The following is a 7,765-nucleotide window of genomic DNA, read 5'->3' as shown; positions in this document are numbered from 1 at the left end:
CATTTTGCTTTTGAGTATTGTCATAGAAATTTGACATTACTCTTCTAACTGACAGTTTAAAAATTTTTTTCATACTCCTATTTCCTGCTTCTTTGTTAAGGTGTTAACTTCATAACAATATTGCCTATCATAAAACGTTAGAGTTGTGGGATCACTATAATTGTTGGCAAGCTGATAAAAAATACTAAGAAAAAATTGTTATAATAGTATGTATAGTCCATTTTTTAATTATAGTCCGATGTATCAATTAAAAAGCAGAACAACTGTCATATTGCTATCTCTTTTCAACATAATGTAAACAAACTATTGAATTCTTGTACGTATTGTATTAAGCGTGTCCCACTATGCATCTCGCTTTAGCATGTGCGATTAGAGCAAGACGCGAATTGTACGTTTATTCCACTCGATTCCACTAGCGACGTCAAATTTTTAGGTTACGTTTTAACCACGTTATTTGTGATAATTTTGTTTAATTTTGCTTGAAATGTCCTCCGTATGATGCCAACGAAAAGCATGTGAACAGATTCATTTACAGAATTTGTAAATTGCAAAAATAATATTGGAATTGCGCGGAAACTTGCAAGACTGGAAGTTAACAGGTAAGGGGGTAAACTAATTCATAGAGAGTTGTTTTGTGTTCATGGCGTTGCCGAAACAAAATCTAGGAGGAAAGAAAGACAGTCTAAACGTGGTTGTTTAGTGCTGTTTTCAACAATTTTTAATATATCTGACCTATTAGTTGATACCTATGTAAATAGTTATCAAAAGCGTTCTGAAGGGAGCGGTTTTTTGAAAGATAAAAACCAAGAAAGCACGAAAGAACACAATATCTGTCTCATGTTGCCTAAATAAATTTTCAAATATTGGTAGAACCATGCACTGCTGTCAAATGTCGAAAGCAGACGCAGGTCATGTCGACTTCTTGATTCGGACTAAGCTCATCGGACTATAATAAAAAAATGGACTATATGTATTAATAAATGATATATTTGAAAAAATGAGATACAAAATAAATTTGTAATTTTTCCAATGATGTCTTTTGCTTTGTAACAGTTCGTGCGGTCGCCTAAAAAAATTAATGTGCATCTCGGCCAAAAAGTGCGTTTTGTCCTCGCTTGTTTTCAAGTCTCGGTTGCGCCTCGACTAGAAAATCCAGACTCGGACGAAAAAGATGGACTTTTTGGCCTTGATACACTGTGACGTTCACTGGCGGCAGTGACGTCACGGGATTTGACGCCGTTCGGGTCGGTCGCGGTATGCCTCGAGCGCCAGTCCCTTTTTGCGGCTGTGGTGGGACGCCACACGGCCGGGGTAGCTTTTGCGGAGCGTACGGTGTCCGGGGGTCGGCTGTCAGGGCGCGGAAAAGGGGTAGTAAAACAAACAGGTGTCGCAACAAGGGGGCCTTTATTCACACTATGTACAGAAAGGGGTGTAGGTACCTGGTGGCGCCGGAACCTTTCGGGGACGGTGTCCGTGACCTGGAGGAGTGCTCCGGGCGGGTGTCGGAGGAGAGCGCGGCTCGTACTTACTGTTGTTCCGGTCGGACCTGGACTCTGCTGGCTCTTCTGTATTTCCGGTCGGACCTGGACGCTGCTGGCTCTTCCTGCTCCGGTCGGAGGGAAAGGGGGGTGAAAGGGGGGTGAAAGGGAACGGGATGGCCGGGGTTCCCTCGCAATGGGAGGGAACGGGCCAGGAAAACGGAGAAAGCGGGAAGGCCGGGGTTCCCTCGCAATGGGAGGGAACGGGCCAGGAAAACGGAGAAAGCAGGAAAGCCGGGGTTCCCTCACAATGGGAGGGAACGGGCCAGGAACGCGGAGAGAGCGGGAAAGCCGGGGTTCCCTCGCAGCGGGAGGTTTCTTATATTTGTTTAGTTCAGAGCTAATAGATGGCGCTAAACTATATAAAATAAAATAAAAAATACGAGTTAACATGTACTTTTTCATTAAAATTAAGTTACAACATTGTGTTTTGTACTATAATTTTATTGTTACTAGTTTTTTTTATTATTATATTTGACTTCTGAGAATATAAGTCGTCTCAGGGCGAGCAGATGGCGCTGATGCTCGCGGTTTCAATACGTCCTGAGACGACTTATATTCTCAGAAGTCAAATATAATAATAAAAAAAACTAGTAACAATAAAATTATAGTACAAAACACAATGTTGTAACTTAATTTTAATGAAAAAGTACATGTTAACTCGTATTTTTTATTTTATTTTATAATTATTTTATATAGGTTAGCGCCATCTATTAGCTCTGAACTAAACAAATATAAGAAACCGTGTAAATCACAGAGTCAGCAGTTCAGCACTTCAAAATTCAAGATCAGTTTAATTTAATTAAACCATGCTTTCGTCGTTTGTGTTTAAAAAAAAAGTGTTGTATGCCCAATTGTAATAATAAGGATGCTTAACGTCGCCTCATCCATAATGTGTAACTCATAACGTTCTACAAATACCTAACCTACCGTCTACCGGACTTATAACGTAAATTACTATATTGTTATTAAAACGATTTAACAGACAATAATTGTACCTGTCTTAAGTTGATTACTTGATTAGTGTCGTTTTGAGTTAATATTTTTGTGATAATACATTTTTTTAACAGTTATTACAGAATGTTTTGTTTTATCTTCGACTTGAATTAATTATTATCACTGACAATTAGTCATTAATAATGTGTTATAAAATTGTATAAAAACAATACAACATAAAGTAACACATTATTAATGATTAATTGTTATTGATAATATTACCTTTGAAATTAAAAATTTAAATTTGGTAGTAGGTTTGGACCCGTGGTTTGGTCTGTTGCCTGGCTAAATGTTTTGGCTCAGGGCGGATAGATGGCTCTGAAACTGGTTCTCATTCTTATACAAAGAGTGGCCTATCCGTATTAGTAATCCGCGTCGCCTGCGTTGATTATAAAAGCCTGCCAAGTAAGCAAGTTTTCAAAATATCGAGTAATTCCAATTTTTGCCGTGGCACTAGTGTGGCGCTAGTTATCACTTGACTGACAGCTAAATACGTGTTCTGTGAACTAAATAGCGTCTAGTTTAAATTGAAGTGCCTTAGTTATTCTTGTTTTTTTGATAGTAATAGAGTTGTTGTAGTAATTTAAAAGATGTTTTGTTGTATCCCCTCCTGTTTAAATTCAAATCCAATGGTCACGTATCACGAATTTCCGGGCGACAAACATAAGCGTTTTTTGTGGATAAGTAGCATTACTACCGGCGAAAATTTGAAAGGTTTTTATATTTATCTACTATAAATTGTGATTTAATAAATGTAATATTGTATTAAATATATTTATACCCATTTTATGTACCTAAGAAGATTTTAAACCTGCATCGGAGAGGTCAAAAGTATGTATTTTGCATTTCGATCGAGAAGATTATTTTTTTGATTCAATGGGACGGTGCAGATTAAAAAAAACCGCAGTTCCTAAAATTAGGAAACATGTTGCTTCAGGTTCTGATCGAATCCTTCCAAGTCCTATTCCCGTCCCATACGAAGAAAAAGTAGTAAGCTGCGGTATACCTTTTCCCTAATTTCCTTTAATTCTTTTATAGCATCACAAAATACCAGACCAATGTCCTGTAAATAAAGTGAGGATTTCAGAATTGGAGAAATTGTGCAAACCAATAAATAATAATCAAAACCTTCCAAGTCCTATTCCCGTCTCACACGAAGAAAAAGTAGTAAGTTGCGGTAAACCTTTTCCCTAATTTCCTTTAATTTTTTTATAGCATCATAAAATACCAGATCAATGTCCTTTAAATAAAGTGAGGATATCTGAATTGGAGATATTGTGCAATCCAATAAATAATAATCAAATCCTTCCAAGTCCTATTCCTGTCCCACACGAAGAAAAAGTAGTAAGTTGCGGTATACCTTTTCCCTTATTTCCTTTAATTTTTTTATAGCATCATAAAATACCAGACCAATGCCCCGTAAATAAACTGAGGATTTCGGAATTGGAGATATTGTGCAAGCAATATAAAGATAGAATTGATATTTTACAAAATAAGTTAGATAAGCCGGTACCGTAATCAATTTTTTTAATAATACATTCTGTAACACATTTTGAATTTATAGAGAAATGATATTGCAGTCCAGGTAAATTTGCGTGATGTTGAAATTGCTGCATTGAAAAAGGAAAATAGTGTTTTACAAAAAAAGATAAATTCACTTAATGAGAACAAGCAACAGTTGCAAACATTTTTTGATGACTTTAAAAATATATCAAAGAAGATAAAATTAATACAAGAAAATGCAAATAATAACGATCTCAAAGCCATATTTATTTTAGAACAGATACATAATTATAATTTAAAATGTCCCAGATGGTCAGAAATGACAATTAGAGCGTGTGTTACATGGCGTTTTGCTTCTCCGAAAGGTTACGAATTGGGTAGGAGATTGTTTATTCGAACTCCCTGCCGCTCCACCATGGCAAAATACGTTGCTTGTGTAAGCCATGGAGTTGGTATCACGACGCTTATAAGACAAAGACTTATGATTGAGGCAGCTAAATATCAAGATCCAAAAGAACGTATGGTGTCTCTCATCTTTGACGAAATGGCCATAAAGGATCGCATGTGCTACAGTAGAACAGAAGATAGGTTTTATGGTTTGGAAAATACAAGCAATGAAAATTACATCGGTAAAAAGCCGCACTTGGCAAATAAATTGCTCTGTTTCGTAATCCACGGATTTTGTACAAAATACACAATCCCTGCTGCTTACTACTTCAGCCGAAGCATAACTGGGAAACGGCTTTATGAAATTACAAAGAATATACTTCAGGTGGTCACTGGTTGTGGTTTTAATATTATTCGATTAGTTGGTGACAATCACAAATCAAATGTAGCACTCTTTCGTCATTTTGGCAATGGTTCTTTGAAAACAAGCATTCCTCATCCCATTGTAGAAGGACTGAAATTATTCATGTCATTTGATTATTGCCATGCTATTAAAAATGCACGGAATATATTTTTAAATCATGATATGGCAGACAGTAATGGTATAATTTCATCTACTTACCTAAAAAATATATACAACCTACAAAAGGATATGATTATCAAACCAGTTAAATTTTTGACAAGAAAGCATATCAAACCAAATACGTTTGAAAAAATGAACGTTTTAAGGGCGATCCAGATATTCTCCCCAGTCATCACCAATTTATTAATTTATCTGCAACGAAATGAAACTAGTCAATATAATTTTTCCAATGCTGGTGCTACAATCAACTTTATGCAGATGATGTATCGTTTTTTCAAAATACATGATGCTAGTGACCGTCAGCAACACATACATCAATTAGATCCTGATAGTGCTCCATACAAACAAATTACTGATGAGCGTCTCAATTGGCTGAAGACTGATTTTCCCAAGTACATACAAGACCTCCAGCATGCTTCGAAAAATTGTAACATGAAAGCATTGAGCAATGAAACAGCAGAAGCTTTAATTTTTACTAGTCAATCAACCTTTGAATGTATAAATTATCTTCTACATAATGGGTTCTATTATGTGTTAACACGGAGATTTAGTTCTGATCCAATAGAATCTCTTTTCAGTAGCATTCGACTTGGGGGAGGTTCCAATGATATGACAGATGCACGAGCCGCTGAGTATGCCATTAAAAAAATGCTACAGACAGGAATAATTGTAGCTTCTGATTATGGAAATGTTCAAAACCAAGAGTTATTCCAATCTTCTAAAAGTATATCATCTAACTGGGCCAGAGTTAATCTTAATGTTATTAGCAGAGATAGTTCATCCAATGAAACATCGTTTGTGAAAAACATGCCAGGCTATGATGAATTAACAAGTAATATACTATTTCCATCCAGTATAAATTTACCTGAAAACTGTGAGTCAGCTGCTGTAGCTTGGATAGCAGGATATATTGTGAGAACGATAGAAGAAAGAATAAATGGTTGTCATGAATGTCTTACAGACATTTCCACTCCTGCAGCTAGTAACAAATTGTTAGATTTAATTTATTTACATGATAGAGGCTCCCTAAGGTATCCATCGAAACCGATGATTTCTTTAATTTCTGCTATAACAGAATTTATTGTTAAGTTAATACCTCTTCTACAAACACATTCATCACCATTATCTGTAATTCGCCATGTTTTACTGGATCCTGTTTCACAGAGCGATTGTTTCACATGTGAAGAACATCGATCAGTTTTAGCTGATATTGTTATTGAAAAATTAGGTAAACCAGTGCTTCATAATATCAGCTGCCAAATTAGTCAATGTTCCAACGCATTGAAAAGAAAACTGGACACAAAACCGCTCTCCAGAAAAGTTTTAAAATTATAAACGTTCATCGTAATAAAAAGATTTGTTTTAAATGGAGTATTTTTTTGTAAGAAAAACACAAAATGAAATATTAACCTAACTTTGCAATTGTCAAATTCAACTTGTCACCAGAGGATAACTAGCGCCACGAGCATATAGCGGCAGAAAATAGCATAATGGTCTAATTCTCTACTTGGCAGGCTTTTATAATCAACGCAGGCGACGGTAATCCGTGAATTAGCTCTGCCCTCTGCAGTCTGCAGGCTCGGCGCGGTCCTTTTATTGCCACGGTGGGACTGCGCGCGGCCCGCGACTCGCGGCTGGGGCGGTGGGGGAGCTCGGCTCAGCGCGGAGTCCGGGTGCTGTCGGCCGGAAGAAACACGGGTTCCGGAGCGGATTCGGTCGACGCGGTTAAGGCGGTTGGCTCCGCGCTAATTTTCTGCACCGGCTCGGAGAAAGAACGGAATTTTTCCGCCACCGGGAGCGTTTCTTAGTAACTTCGTTACAACACAAATAACTATTTTCATTCAAACCTTCCATCGAGTACACAAAAATACAAGTCCTAAGAAAACTGAAGGTTTACTAGCACGTAAAAAATGTAAACGTTTTTCACACGTTAATAAACCTTCACTTTTCTTTACATGTAAAACAATCTACTATTTTCTTTTATTAAATTTCATTGCATTTGTTTTTGTGGTTTTGATTTATTTTGTTCGTTTCTTTTCCATTAAAAACATTACAACAAAGAAGGGTGGAGAATTAAATTATGTGCTATCAAAATACTTATTTATCTCCGTTAACGTAACATGTCAAATTATCAGCACACTTTGAATTACTACAAAACCGTTTTCTTTGAAATTGAGATTGAGTTAACTAACATGTTAATTTCGAAAACTTTGCTTTATTAAGAGTAAAAGAGTAATAAAGTAGTTATACGTGCACTTAGCAATTAATCTTTATTGGGCTTACTGGCTTATGGAGACTCGTTCCTTATGTCACTCGTCCAACAAGTGCCAGCGCCCCGTAAAGATTAATTTACTAAGCTTGTCACATAAATAACTATAACATGAATAGCTGCGCCGCACGTTTTCGATGTTTTTGTTTTTTACAGCCGCTGATGACAAGAAGAACACACAATACTTGCTTTAAATAACACATTTTAAAAAATTAATATATAAAACGAATAAAACGATTAAACGAACGAGGTTGACACGAAGCCAGGACAACGTAAGCATGGCGCTGGCGCTGCAGCGTGACACCGAGGCGTCAATCCGCTGTCCACGTACCCAAGCGGTGATGGTCAGTCGAGGTGCTTATAGATTCGAAATCAGACCCTAATGCTAACCAACAGATTCCGTACGTGACATCAATATTGAATATTTCAAAAAGCTAAACAAAACAAATTTTGAGTATACGCTTGTACAAAATGTTATAATAGTTACCA

The 7,765-nt window shown here is 36.7% G+C and overlaps 1 protein-coding gene and 1 long non-coding RNA gene across 5 annotated transcripts in view; one reads left to right on the top strand and one right to left on the bottom strand.

Annotated features, from left to right (window-relative positions):
- Positions 1-201: 201 nt before the first annotated feature.
- The window catches only part of LOC138137164 (sensory neuron membrane protein 2-like), a 37,881-nt gene continuing 30,317 nt past the window's right edge, over positions 202-7,765 (top strand). Inside the window, exon 1 of the mRNA XM_069056483.1 lies at positions 202-599. The gene's annotated coding sequence lies outside the window, so the exon portion shown is untranslated. The remainder of the gene's footprint in view (positions 600-7,765) is intronic.
- LOC138133287 (uncharacterized) lies at positions 4,284-6,537 on the bottom strand. Of its 4 annotated transcripts, none has more exons than XR_011160310.1 (6): positions 6,128-6,537; positions 5,873-6,073; positions 5,496-5,822; positions 5,047-5,422; positions 4,663-4,938; positions 4,284-4,604 (listed from the first exon to the last, which is right to left on the bottom strand). It is a non-coding gene; the product is annotated as an uncharacterized lncRNA (long non-coding RNA). The 4 variants fall into 4 exon arrangements; XR_011160309.1 differs by having other exon boundaries at positions 5,047-5,199; positions 5,257-5,822; positions 6,128-6,535; XR_011160308.1 differs by having other exon boundaries at positions 5,047-5,822; positions 5,873-6,070; positions 6,128-6,536.

Source organism: Tenebrio molitor, chromosome 1, assembly GCF_963966145.1.
Source record: "Tenebrio molitor chromosome 1, icTenMoli1.1, whole genome shotgun sequence".
Lineage (NCBI taxonomy): Eukaryota > Metazoa > Arthropoda > Insecta > Coleoptera > Tenebrionidae > Tenebrio > Tenebrio molitor.
This window is presented reverse-complemented; position numbering and strand designations above follow the sequence as displayed.